Consider the following 13939-nt stretch of genomic DNA (forward strand, 5'->3'; position numbering starts at 1 on the left):
TGACCACAGAGGGAAGCTATTGTGCCTTGTTACTTGGTTCCAGTTACTGATTGTGGTTTTAGAATCTTCCACGCCAGACTTCTTGTATTCAGCTCTTTGGTTTATTATCTTCATCTTCAACTTGAGGCATATATATGTGTTTATATGCTCACACATGGGCTGAGAAATCAGCTAACATCCTAAGTGACCTACAGGGTGTATGCTGGCAAAAAGTAGATTGTGTACGTGTCTTATACGACTGCAGTTGTGTTCAATGTGTTTGGGAGTGTATAGCATGTACATTATTACATATATTATTTAAAGGTAATTAAATGTTCATGTTCTACATTGAGTTTTTTTTTTTTTTTTGAAAAAACAGATGGGATCCTGTTGTGGGTTTTTTTCCCTCACGTAGGCAAATGGACCTGCACATAACCCCAGGCATCACAGTATAAGGTTTGGGCCGCGCATTTTTCAGAAGGGGATGTTGGTGAATCGTGACTGTCACATCCAGAAATAATTTCCAGAATATTTAAAATAAGCCTGGTGGGTTGAAAGTTTCGGCAGGTGTAGTTGATAAGGTGGCTGTGTTTTCCTTGTGATCCTGCCACTTCTGGCTGTCGTATCAGTATTTTACGGTGCCCATCTCAGCTTGTCGGTGGGAGGTGGTATCCCGTGAATATGTACGCTTAAGGTGCAGTGTCTCTCCAGAGGCAGACCTGGATGTGATCAGGAAGAGGAAGATGCCTGGCAGAGAAGAGCGTGACTTTATTTGGGGATGTTTTGAACAGGTTGGTTAGGCTAGAATCAGCACGAGGAATCATGACTAAATAAAGATAGATGGGAGATCTTTTTTTTCTTTTTTTCTTTTTTTTTTTTAAAGGCCATTATTTTCGGGGCAGTTTTAGGTTCACAGCAAAGTTAGAGGGGAGGTGCAGAGATTTTCTCCCTGCCCCCTGCCCACACATGCACAGCCCCCAGTGTCAGCATCACCACCAGATGGGACATTGGCTCCGGTTGCTGGACCCTCACTGACACGTCATGATCCCCCAAAGCCTGTAGTTTACCTTAGGGCTCGCTCTTGGTGTACATTCCGTGGGTTTGCACAAATGTATAGTGACCTTATGTACCACACAGAGTAGTTTCACTGCCCTAAAAATCCTCTGTGCTCTGCCTATTCATCCTTCCCCTCCCCCTCAACCCTTGGCAACCCTGATCTTTTTATTGTCTCCATAGTTTTACCACTTTTACCACTTCCAGAATGTCATACAGCAGGAATCATGCAGTAAGTAGCCTTTCAGATCGGTCACAGTTGTTTGCATTTTAAGGTTCTTCCATGTTTTGTCGTGGCTTGGGGGCTCATTTCTTTTTAGCTCTGAATAATATTCCACTGTCTGGGTGGACCACAGTTTATTTATCCGTGCACCTGTTGTAGGATGTTTGGGTTGCTTCCAGGTTTGGGCATGTATGAATAAAGCTGCTGTAAACATCTGCATCTGTGTTGAGGTGTTTGTGTGGGTAGATACCAAGGAGTGGGATTGCTGGCTTGTGTGGTGAGAAACCACCAGTCCGTCTTCCAGAGGCTTTACTGTTCGCATCCCCACCAGCAGTGGCTGAGCTTTCCTGCTGCTCTGCGTCCTCACCAGCATGTGGTGTTGGCAGTGGTCTGAATTTCGGCCGTTCTTATAGACGTGTCACCAGTATTTTTTGACTCCTTTTTCCCCATGTGCAGAAGGTCAGCTTCAAATACTGGACGATTCCCAGTTGGCATTCCAGGTTGGAGGAGATGCCTGCAGTCACCTGCAGTACCATCCAGGGCAGTTGCAGACCGTTAATGGCGTTGGTCCATTTTCATACCCAGGTTGGAGCTGTTTCGTTGGCTTTCCTGTGTAGCAGTCCAGCTGGCATTAGCATATCTCGATTAATTAAGTAAAATGTAGAACCTGTTTTTAAAAATATGTCACTATACCTGTATGGGAAAATAATCTAAAAAAGAGTGGACATATGTATAACTGATTCACCTTGCTGTACAGTAGAAATAACACAACATTGTAAATCAACTATACTCCAATGAAAATTGAAAAACAAAAAGTCACTATACGCTTTAGGAAGCTATACTAGAAAAAAGCCTATAATTCAGAATGATCGATAATCTCAGAAGGAGTATATACTATTGCGCTTGCCATCTTATTAAAAAAAAAACGAATTTCTGCCATTTTTATAAATAGTATTAACACTACTCTAGTTATCACTGAGCAGGTAAAATATCCTTTTGCGCAGCAACTTTTATAAAATAGTGGGATGTGTAACTGAAAGAGACTTTCAGGAGCTACTTCGTAGTAGACTTCTAAGGCCCTGGCTTTGAGTTTCTGATTCAGCAAGTGTGGGTGGGACCCTGGAATTAAAAACATTTACATAGCGATAAAGTGCCTGCATTTTAAAATATTTTGGAGATTCTGATGCAAAATGGTGGGAGAATCACACTCTTGAGGAACACCACCTACCCTGATCAGTAAGCTTCTCTCTCCTTCATCTGTCTGCTCTACCTCCTGTAAAGTAGGCACGAGATGAGATTCAGGTTCACGTTTGAGGAATGATACTGTGTACTCCACGTTGAATCCCTCATGAGGGTGTCATGTCAGGCTGTTCACTGTTAGGATGCGGAATTTGGTCACTTGGTTGATCTTGCCAACATAAGGGTACGTTTTTTCCCTTTGGACTTGGCAGATGCTCTGCAGGGTAATGTTTTGGCATCAAAATGAAGATCCTGTTCCCTAACAGCCTATCCTTTGTTCTCTGCCTAAGTCAGTTATTCCATTGGGTGTTCCAAATGGCGATTTTCTAATTTGTTTTTTTACCCAAGTAGTTCAAAATGTGTGTGTATTTGTGTCAGAATATATACATACACACACATAAAGCTATATGTCTTAGGTGTGGTGAAGATATTGTAGCATTAGTGAGTTTTTTTTTTCATATGTTTAATGTCATTTTCACTTTCTCTGTGAATTGCCTGTTCATGTCTTCTGCTTATTTTTTTCCTGAGCAGGTGGTGGTTGTTTTTTTCTTTATTTAAGATCTTTTATGTATTTTAGGAGACTAACCCTTTCCCTATGATATCATGTGCAGATATGTCTTATAATCACATTTTCAATGTATTCATTTATATCAAGATGGACTCATGTTTGGTATTAGTTCTGCCATGTTTTAGTATCTTTATTATGCATATATTTAGTGAAACTTCTATAATTAGTGTGTCTTTTTACTATGTACCCTTATTTTTGAAATATTTTAGAACCCGTCTTTTGGTAATTATATATTTGGACTTGTGTTCCAGTCATCGCCTTTTTCCTTTTTTTTTTCTTCTCAAGATTGTTTTGGTTGTTTAGGATCCCTTGAAATCCCACATGAATTTTCGGACATGCTTTTCTATTTCTGCAAGAACGCTGTGGGATTTTTGATAGGCATTGCATTGAATTGATAGATTGCTGTGGATGATGGACATCTTTTTTTTTTTTTAATTTTATTTATTTATTTATTATTTTTGGGGGGGTGATTGACATCTTAATATTCAGTCTTCTTGATCTATGAACAAGGGATTTCCAAATATTTGTGTTTACTTTAATATTTTTCAGCAACATTTTATAGTGTTCAGAGTACGTCTTTGTCTCTTTGGTTAAGTTTATCCCTAAGTATTTTGTTCTGTTTGATGCTATTATAAATGGAATTATTTTCTTAATTTCCTTTTCAGATTTTTCATTTTTAGCATGTAGAAACACAGGTGATTTTTGTGTGTTGATTTTGTATCCTGCAACTTTCCTGAATTCATTTATTAGCTCTAACCATTTTTGCATGTGGAATCTTTAGGGTTTTATACATGTAAGATCATGTCATCTGTGAATGGAGATAGTTTTACTTCCTCCTTTCCAGTTTGGATACCTTTTGTTTCTTTTTCTTGCCTAATTGCTCTGGCTAGAACCTCCAATACTATGTTGAATAGAAGTGGTGAGAACAGGCATCCTTGTATTGTTCTTGATCTTAGGGGGAGGAGATTCAGTCCTTTGGTGTGAGCTGTGGGTTTTTCATATATGGCCTTTATCATATTAAGGAAATTTCCTTCTCTTCCTGATTGGTTGGGTGTTTTTTTAATCATGAAAGGGTGTTGAATTTTGTCAAATGATTTTTCTGCATTAATTAAGACCGACCCTGTGGGTTTTCCCTCCTTTCTGTTCATGTGGTATATTACATTGATTGATTTCAGTGTTGTGAACCATCTTTGCTTTCTGGGAATAAATCCCACTTGGTCATGGTCTGTAATCTTTTTAATGTGCTGTTGAACTCCGTTTGCTGGTATTTGTTGCGGATTATTGTGTCAGTGTCCACAAGGTGTATTGGTGTGTAGTTTCTCTTTTTACTGTGTCTTATTCTTCATGGCTGACGTGACGTGAGTTGGTGAACTAGAAGAAGTGTGACCGCCACGAGAAACTGACACCGCAGCAAGGAAGAGGACAGAAAAGCCCCGTAAACCGAGTCATCATCCTTCAGCTCATCTTACATTTTTCTTTTGATGTGGTTACCAAAAATATGAAAATTAAACTAAATGTGGCTTAAAGGGTCATGTAAAATGCATGAGAAATTCTAGACTCATTATAGCCATTCGAAAGCAAATGCAGAGTATCTTAGAAGACATGAAGTTAGAGATGTGCTGAATAGCGTGAGTGTGAAATTGGGCACGAGAGAAGCTCTCATTCAGATTTCCAGATTATCCTATGTTTTTTATCAGAGGGTGTTCATGTGTTAAAGTAGTGACTGAAAGCAGTGGTGGGGAAAGTCTTTAATAGAAATATAATGCAAGCCATGTATTTAATTTTTTTAAGAAGCCACGTTAAAAAAAAAGTAAAAAACAGGTTATATATTTTATGTAACCCAGTGTATCCAAAATATTATCATTTTAACAAGTAGTTGATATAAAAATTATAAATGTGACATTGAACATATTTGGGGTCCTAAGTCTTTGAAGCCTGGTGTATTTTACACTTACAGGACGTGTGAGCTTGGATTTGCACTTCGTACGTGCTCGACAGCCACAGGTGCCCACTGGTTGGGGCAGCAGAAGCCTACACAGGGGGTCTCGCTCACCCAGCTCTGTCCCCATTTACTTTCCCGAAGCTTCACAGATGAAATGGATCACTTTTCTGCCCTCTGTTCTTAAATGACCCAACTGCCAGCTTGTAAACAGGACCGTTCCTGCAGGGAGGTGTAAATCCTGAAGCCTTTAGTTTATGTAAGGATGCGGTCTTTAGAAATAGCAGACATCAAGAAACAAGCCCCTGGCAAGCAGTCTGGGCCTCTGAGGGGGAGGGGGGCTGTGGCCGCTGAGGATGGGGATTTGTGGAGGGGCTTAGGCTCCCGGGAGCCAGCGGGAGGGAGAGCTTGTGAGCCGCTGGTAGAGAAAGCACCAGGGAGTTTGGGGACAGAAGTTGATGGGCAGAGAGGCTGGCTTCGTTCCCTCTTCTCTCGCCCATGTGTGAGCACACACGTGAGCTCTGTGGGGCGTGAGTCGGGTACGCGTCACCAGCTGCTCACGCGGGCCCTCTCATCTCCCGTGTGTTCCTTGCACTCCTGCCACACAGCCACTTACTGTAACTAACGCGCCTCTCAGCATGCTCGCCCTTAAAGTGTGTGTGCACATGCGTGGGAGTCTTCAGCTTACACGAATGTACTCTGCCCGCGCCTTGCTGTTCTCCCTGTCTTTCCTCACGTGTGCTGTTTTCTTACTTCCTCCCCTTTGATGCTTTTCCCCGGTCTTTTCTCTTAGCCGTTTGGCCTTTCTTGAGCGCCCGGTGTCTGCCAGGTGGGGCGCTGGGTGCGCCACAGGCATTTTCTGCTGGAGTCTCCTGGCGACCCTGCAGGGATGCTGGCGCGTTCCTCATTGTGGGCAGGAACCTGCCCACCATCACACAGCCAGCAGCTGGGACTCACTTCCCTGTCCTGATTCCAAAACCCACTCTCTTTCTGTTACTCCTAAACCCTTCTTATTCTTCTTTAGAAAGAAAGGTTCGCATCCCTCTCTTAAATGAAGGAATGATGCAGATTAATTTGGCTGTGTCTTGGGGCGCAGCTGATCTAGCCGTTGGCAGGTTTGGTGGTGACAGCAGCTAACACGCATTCGGGGCTTGTGGGAGGCCGCAGAGAGCCGTGGTTCAGATCCCAGCTCCGGCCCGAAGAAGCCCCTCAGTACCTGTGGACTTTGGGCAGGTTGTCGGCCCCTCCCAGGGGGAGAAGCCGGGTTCCCCGTACCGTAGCGGGTGGGTGGTGAGGAACAGGTGTGTGTGCCCCCCACGTAGTCATTCATTCAGCAGATATTTGGCAGGCCTGCGTGTGGCAGGGATGATTCTGGGGAGATAGGAGAGGACAAGGCACAGAGTCCCTGCCCTGCCCTCCGGGACGTACCTTCCGGTGCAGCGGGTAAGAGGGCTGACATGACAGGAAGGACAGGGACCCCGGCTCACTGCCGTCTGCGTGCTCACGTCCGCTTCTGACTCGGTCCCACTCTCTAGGGCAAGATTCCGTTTTGTAACAGCTTTATTGAGGCCCAATTTACATACTCTAAAGTGCACCCGCATTAAGCCTACGAGTCAGTGATGCTTAGTAAATTTATCGAGTTGTGCTACCGTCACCGCAGTCCACTTTTATTTATTCATCGCTTAGTAAAGCTTCTCCTGAGTAAGAACAAGGCGTTTTGTCTCGTTTATTAGTGAAGGGAGGCTGTGCTTTGTGTAGAAGGGGCGCTGGCCTCAGGCCAGGAGAACCAGGACCTTGTCCTGGCCCGGCCACTGTGCCCCCAGGCGAGGCTCTTCTCCGTGGGGCCTCCGTCTCCTCACCTGGAAGGTAAAGGGCCCTTGACAGTTGTAAGACCTCAGGACTTTTTTAAAGGAAGAGCTAAGTATCTGTGGTGGTTAAGAAGGCGTTAGAGAAGCGATGCGCTGAGAGGGAGGGGCTGTTGATGAGAAAAGTATCAGAAGCCGTTCTTGGGGGAGGCGGGAGGGGACTGAGGAGCTCGTCTTTTTCTTTCACCCCTCTTCTGGAAGACTGGGAGGAAGCAGCCAGTGTCATTACAGTCCTTAGATTTCCAGAAGAATTGGAAGGCATCATAGGCCGTCGTCCTGCTCCTTGCTTCTTACCAGCGGTTGGTTTGGCGTGTGCAGTGCAGGTATGTTGCGTATCTGTATACACAGTTCACCCCGGGACCATCAGTGCTCTCCTTACTACTGGGAGTAGGCTCATTAGCACCTTTAAACCTAGTCAGATTAGAGGGAAAATTCCTCTAAGAATGCTAAGAACCAATTCAGAAAACGTACCTTAAAATTCTGTTCATCTAGAGTCACTCTCGGTACCGAAATCTTTATTGGTCGGGGTCCTGGAGAGAAACAGGACCGATGTGGCTCACAGAGTCATGGCGGCTGAGAAGTCCATCCCCGAGATCAGTCACCTCCAGCTGGAGAACCGGGAAAGCCGGACATGTAATTGGGTCCGAGTCCGAACGCCTGGGAAGGGGGAGAAGGAGGCTGAGGGTGTAAGTCCCAGTCTGAGTCCGGAGGCCCAGGCTGATGTCCGAGGGCAGGAGAAGATGGATGTCTCAGCGCAAAGAAAGAAGGTGAATTCACCCTTCCTCCACCTTTTTGTTCTGCTGTGGCCTCAGCGGATTGGATGATGCCCACGTTGGAGGGCTTTAATAAAGGTCACCTGCTTTATTCAGTCCACTGCTTCAATGCTCACCTCCTCCGGAAGCACCCTCAGACACACCCAGAAATAATGCGTTACCAGCTGTCGGGCATCTTGCAGCCAGTCAAGTTGACACATGAGATGAACTGTCACATAGGGGCGGACTCTTAAGGGCCTCCAGTCCGGGCCAAGGATTTGGTGCAGGTGACTGTCAGTGAGTGACCAAGATGGTAGCCTGCAACGAGGCCCCAGCTCGACTCCCGTCGTTCCTGTGTGAGTCTGACCGAGCTGGTCTCCGTAATCTTTCGTTCCCTCGTGTATAGGTGATACCAGCCTCACTGGAGTTAAGACAGTTGACAGGTACGTGTGAAGCACAGAGTCGTGTTTGGTGCCAAGCACTTGATGTTTTTAATTATAAAAGCTATTTTATGAATATCAGTTAGGCGGCAGCGTTTTGAGTGATCTCAGGGAGCCAGTAGTTCAGTGTTTTTCCGAATATTGTTCCTGGACCAACTGTGTCAGAGCTGCTTAGAACACGTTGTTAAAAACGCAGATGCCTGATCCCAGTCCCAAATCGGGTGAATCTGAACATTGGAATTTAACGTACTTCCAGCTGATTCTTGTGCACACTTAGGTCTGAGAACCGCTGGGACTGATTAGCCCTCAGTAGATGTTAGTTGCTGTTTGTAATTTTTTGCTACCAGTGCTGCACGTTATTACCATTACAGCATAGAGATCCTAACCCAGGTGTGTGTGTGTGTGTGTGTGGGGTGGGGGGGGTCATCAGAGGCTTCCTTTTGAACTTTGGCACAAATGAGTAGGCTTGTGGTGACCGCGTGGGTTCTGGCCAGGTCAAGAAAAAAGTTGTCCGTCTAGAACAAAAGCGCAGAATATGGGCGATCATGGCTTTTGTGGGGCATCGTAAGTCATTCCGAATGTGAGCGAAATGAAATGCGTGATGAGCGGGTAGTAAGAGCTGACGCTGAATGTTTTCTTGAAGGAGATGGAAAGGCACTTTGAAGCAAGAGGGCCATGAGGTCAGACTTGTATTTTAGAAGGATTTCTCTGGACTGGAGGGGGTCCGAGGGAGGCTGCTGAGATCGCCTGAGAGAGCAGTGGTAAAGGCCTGATGTCCGGCTCGGAGGGCGGAGGAGGTGGGGGCCGCGCGGCTGCAAGGCTGGGAGAGGCCGGGCTTGCTGCGGGCGTGGGCTGTGCCCGGGTGTGAGTCCATGTGACGTCCAGATGTCTCGTCGGGTCCCTGGGTTGCAGGGGACCACCCCTCACCAGGTAGGGAGGAGAAGAGGTGAAGCAGGTGTGTGGGGGGAAGAAGCTCTTGGGTTGAGGTGTATTACATTGGAAATGGGACATCCAAGTCGAGGTATTTTGTAAATATTGGAATATGGGAGTGGTGTTAAGGGGTGAGACCTCAACCAGAGAGGGAAGCCTGGAAGCCACATGTGGCCAGGGGGGGTTCAGCTAAGGGTGTGCCTACAGCGTCTCAGGAGGTGAGAGGCCTGAGGAGGAAACGTTGAGGAGTGGACAGAAGAACAGGAGACAGGAGCCCAGGGAACAGCCGCGAGAGCGAGAACTGGAGAGTGAGCGCGCGACAGAGGAAGGCAACGAATCGGAAAACCAAAGAGAGACAGGCTTCCGTGAGGAAGAGTCTGCGAAAGTTATTTACTACGTCAGATGCCACGTAGAGGTCATTTAACTTAAAGAGCAGAAACTATGCCATTGTCATGTGGCGAGAGGAGGGACAGTATTAGATGGCAGAGGCAGAAATCAGATCTCAGTGGCTTTCTCGCTGAGCGGGAGATGAGTAAGGAGAGACCGTGGATGCAGACTGCACTTCTGCCTACGAAGAAGAAAGATTCTGCATCTATGTACCTTCTCCAATAAGGGAATGAAAGTATATTAAAGACCATCAATTTTAAAAACCTGAGCACACACAGCCTATGAAATGGACACAGAAAAAGAACATCTCCTAGGGGACTCGGTCCTGGACGGCCACAGCCTTTCAACGACCGGGCTGTCTTCCTCTTTTTATCCGCTGCTCAGGGGCGCGTGGACGGGCTCCCAGCCGTTGGGCAGGAGAGCTTTATTGATTGGGTGGTGGATGGAGACACAGGCCCAGCCCTTTTAGGGTTCTTTCTTTCTAGGTTCAGAGGGAGTAAAGGGAATTAAACAGACTCATGTTAAAATATTGATACGTACCAAGAATGATACTTTTAATTTTCAAATAGCCTTCAGGTTTTTAAATATCATTCAAATAGTCATTTTCCTAATTTGCTAGGATGACTCTTTTTCTCTCTTAATACGCCTTCCCTATGCTTCCTGTCCTCATAATTCTAGCAGAGTATTTAATCTAAATATTTTAGTATCTTACAGAGCTTGGCAGTGAGCTACGATTTTAACATTTGAATGTTGATCCTGGATAACGAGAACACAGGATCCTAGCGGGATGTTTCACCACAGCGCGGAGCCCTTGTGCCGTTTGACGGCTTCCTCTTAGTTAACCGCCCCCCCCCCCAAAACCCCCCCCCCACATAAAACCGGTGATGGGAAGGGTGGGGTGCAGGAAAGGGGTGCCCTGCCCCGCAGCTTGCCCTTCCCTCTGGAGTGTGGGGAGAGAGCTGCGCCTGCGGGTATTAGGTGCTAAGTTCGGTGCCCTCTCTTCCTCAGAAGTGTGCTCTGAGGGCAGCCCCCTGGCAGCCGGGGGCCGGGCCACTGCTCCCGGAGGCAGGCCAGGTGGCTCCCGGCCAGATGGTTCCCGAACGTGGGCGACGTTAATAAATGTCTCATGCCCCCATCCCCTGCAGCCGCTGCAGCGCGCTGTCCTCTGGGCGGAGAGCTTGTGTTTGGAGCTGCTTTCCTGGGGTGTCGCGCTGAGTGCTTTACCCCGATTCCCTCTTCCGCGTGGCCATCCTCTCCAGGTCCCCGCCCGATTCTTTCTCCAGAGCATTTTCGAGTTCCTGGGGGTTTTGAACTCATACAGTTGACAGCAGTGGCTCTCACAGGACTGTATGTTAGGGGGTAAAATATGAACAGGAAGCAGGAGGGCTCTGTCTTTGGTGGAGACGACAGGCAGGAGACGGGTGGGGTCTGCAGCTGTTTGTGTCATGCCTGCCCTGCCCACCTGATGGGGAGCGTTCCAGGTGCGCCTTACTTGGGCAGTTTTTTGCTTCCTGCCGGCACTTAAGTGGCATACGCATCAAATGCTTAGCAAAGTGGCTGATTCGTTACAAGTAACAAACTCATGCTGTTATCCAAGACACATTTTGTGCGTGACCTGTGGGTCAAACCCTGTGTAAGGCACTGAAAGTACAAAAATCAATAAAACGCAGGCGTTCCTGCCCTCAGGGGTGGGTGTCAGGGGAGGGACAGGCATGTAATCAGGGCAGTGGTCATGTAAAATTAGAGTTGAGTGCATTATTCCTTGTAACTGTTACAGGAACAAGGGCTGGGGGAGCCTTGGCTGGTTCTTTGGGGGCCTGGCTGGGGGCGTGTGTGAGAGTTCGGAAGGTTCTACAGGAGACGTGGTGGTTGGTTGAGTTTTAGAGGATGAGGAGAAGAGGTGGCTGGATGAACAAACACGAAGGATGGACAAGAACGAGGAGTAGCGCGGGTGACGCAGGTGCTCTGACATGGAGCCGGGGCAGTAGGGCTGGGCAGAGGGGGACCGGGTGGGGAGGGCGGTGGTGGCCGGACCAGGCGGGTTTATCCTCTAGTCTGATGGGGGTGACGCTGTGTCGTGAGTCTCTGTGAGCTGGAGGGTTTTACGCAGGGAGTTTGTGCAATCAGCTTTATATTTTAGGAAGACTTTGGGAAGGAGGGCGGATTTGACTGGGTGGGGGTCAGGAGCCCCTGGTGCCTCGCCCAACACCCCTTCCCCAAGCCTGGGAGGTGCAGGAGGTCACGCCCTCGTGGCGGGGGATGGGAGCCCGTGGGTCCGTGCGGCTCCTGGCCCCTCCTGGGTGGGCCGTCCAGAGGGGCAGCCTGCACACGCCTGGCGAGTGGGAGGAGCCCGGCTGCCCGCACAGGTGACCTCAGGAGCTCAGCCCTGAACTGGCTTTGCTCTGCCGCCCTCCCGCCAGGCTCCCGTGAGCACCTCCCAAAGCCACTTCCCGCTCACAGCTGCCAGTCACGCCTCTTGCAGGGAGGAAGGCTGGGGAGAGACCCGGGCTGGGCCAGCAGGGCCCAGGGAGGAGGCCCGTGCAGTCGCTCAGGCGACGATGAGGAAGGACCCCCGCAAGACAGCGACGGCCGGCTGTCAGCAGGGGAGGGGGTGCGGAGGGCTGTAGGAGGGAGGATGCAAAGCTCTCTGCTGACGGGGACGGTGGTGTCGTTGTTAGTTGCAGTTGAGAAAGCTCTAAGAGAGGGGTGTGCGGGGGAGATCATGGGTTCTACTTCGCACGTGAAGACGCCACTGTGGAAACACAGGCAGAGACGGTCGACAGGAAGTTGGATCCGAGAGGCTGGAGCCCAGGCAAGGGGTCTGCGCCAGGCAGTTTGTGGACAGTGAACGACCGAGGAGGAGGGGACACCCACTTAGTGTCTCATACCCTCGGTGTCGCTCTCTCCCATGCTCGCGGAGGGAAGGGCAAGGTGTGGTACAGAGCACCCCTGTTTCCTGTACCCCACTCTTCCCATCACTCTTCTGTCATTTTTTTTAAACTAAGAGGACATTCATTCATTAAAAGTTATGTTATAGTTTTGTTTTTAACTTTTTAATCGTAAGACTCAGGGTAAAGTCAAAATTCCCTTTATCACCTGGGAGGGCGGTGCGGGAAGGAGAGGTGGCAGGGAGGCACGCTCACAGGTGAGGTCCTTGCATTTTACTCCAGGTGCCCTGGGGAGTCATTGGAAGGGCCGCCCTTCAGGGACGCGTGCTGGGGGTTGGGGAGACCCGCCTGGGACTGGGGGCAAGTTTATTGGTTACTCGTGTAACCTAGTCCTCCTCTTTGGCTAACTTCTTCTCATCCTTCGGGTTTCGTCTCTGGCCGATGAATCCTTGAATTCGTGGTCAGCAGGAGGGTCTGTCCTCACTCCCAGTCAGGGCTGACTGGTCCTCTTGTGATCTCTCAGCAGTTCAGAGAGGTCTCTGTTGTCTTGAGCGTGGCACGTGAGATGTTTGCACACCTGCCTCCTCAAGCACGTCGTCTGCTTCTTGAGGACAGGGACCCGGGCTCGCTTCATCTTTGTATCCTCAGTGTCTGACATATAACAGGCAGAAAATCACCCGTTGAGAAGAACTGAGTATGACACCCCAGGGAACATAGAATGTATGGCTGAAGCAAGAGACACCTGAGGGGACTCAGAGGGGGCTGCCGGGGAGGAAGAGGCCATCAATAAACTATAACCATTGAAAGCAATGTGTCCTGTACAGTAGAAACTGAGTGCTGGGAAGACAAAGGAACAGGGCAGGAGGTGGGGAGGCTGTGGGTTGCACAGGGTGACTGTGGTGGGCTTCCTGGAGGAGGTGACACAGGAGCCAAGACAGCAGGCAGGGAATGGAGTTAGCCATGGGATAGAAAGGCTCTCGGGCAGAGCTGCCTGGGAACTTTGCAGAGCAGAGTGGACGGGAGCAGACTCAGGCCCACCCTTTTGGTTCTGCAACACAGCTCTGGAGAGATCCTTTTATTTATTTTATTTTTATTTTTTTGCTACACCACGAGGCTTGCGGGATCTTAGTTCCCCGACCAGGGATCGAACCCAGGCCCTCAGCCATGAGAGCGTGGAGTCCCAGCCAGTGGACTGCCAGGGAAGTCCCTGGAGAGATCCTTTAAACCATCAGCTCCATGAGCGAGGACGGGCATCGTGTGTGATGTGACTCGGGTGTGGTGCATGGTGGACACTTGGTGATGTGTGGAAGGCAGGACTGAGGCCGGGAGTCACGGGGGAGGATTTGGAAAGCAGAGGGAGTGCAAGGCAAAAGGCAACAGAGTCGCCCAAGAAAATAAGCCCCGGAGACCTGTGACTTTGGGAAGCTTTCCACGGGGACAGGTTACTACAGAGAAGAAAACCTCTGATACAAGGCTGGTCCTCTGCGTGGTTTTACAAGTAATCCTCACCCGGCCACGTTATGTGCCCGTGAAAGGCCATCTCTCCTGGCTCTGCCCCTTGGTTTCAGTTGGGCCCTGTTAAAAGCTATAAGGAATTTTTTTGTATTTATTTGCATTATCTGCTTCCATCGTCTGTTTATTTATGGCCTCAAAGGTTGCCTTGTAGGGACTTCCTA

Source organism: Hippopotamus amphibius, chromosome 14 (assembly GCF_030028045.1).
Source record: "Hippopotamus amphibius kiboko isolate mHipAmp2 chromosome 14, mHipAmp2.hap2, whole genome shotgun sequence".
Classification (NCBI taxonomy): domain Eukaryota; kingdom Metazoa; phylum Chordata; class Mammalia; order Artiodactyla; family Hippopotamidae; genus Hippopotamus; species Hippopotamus amphibius.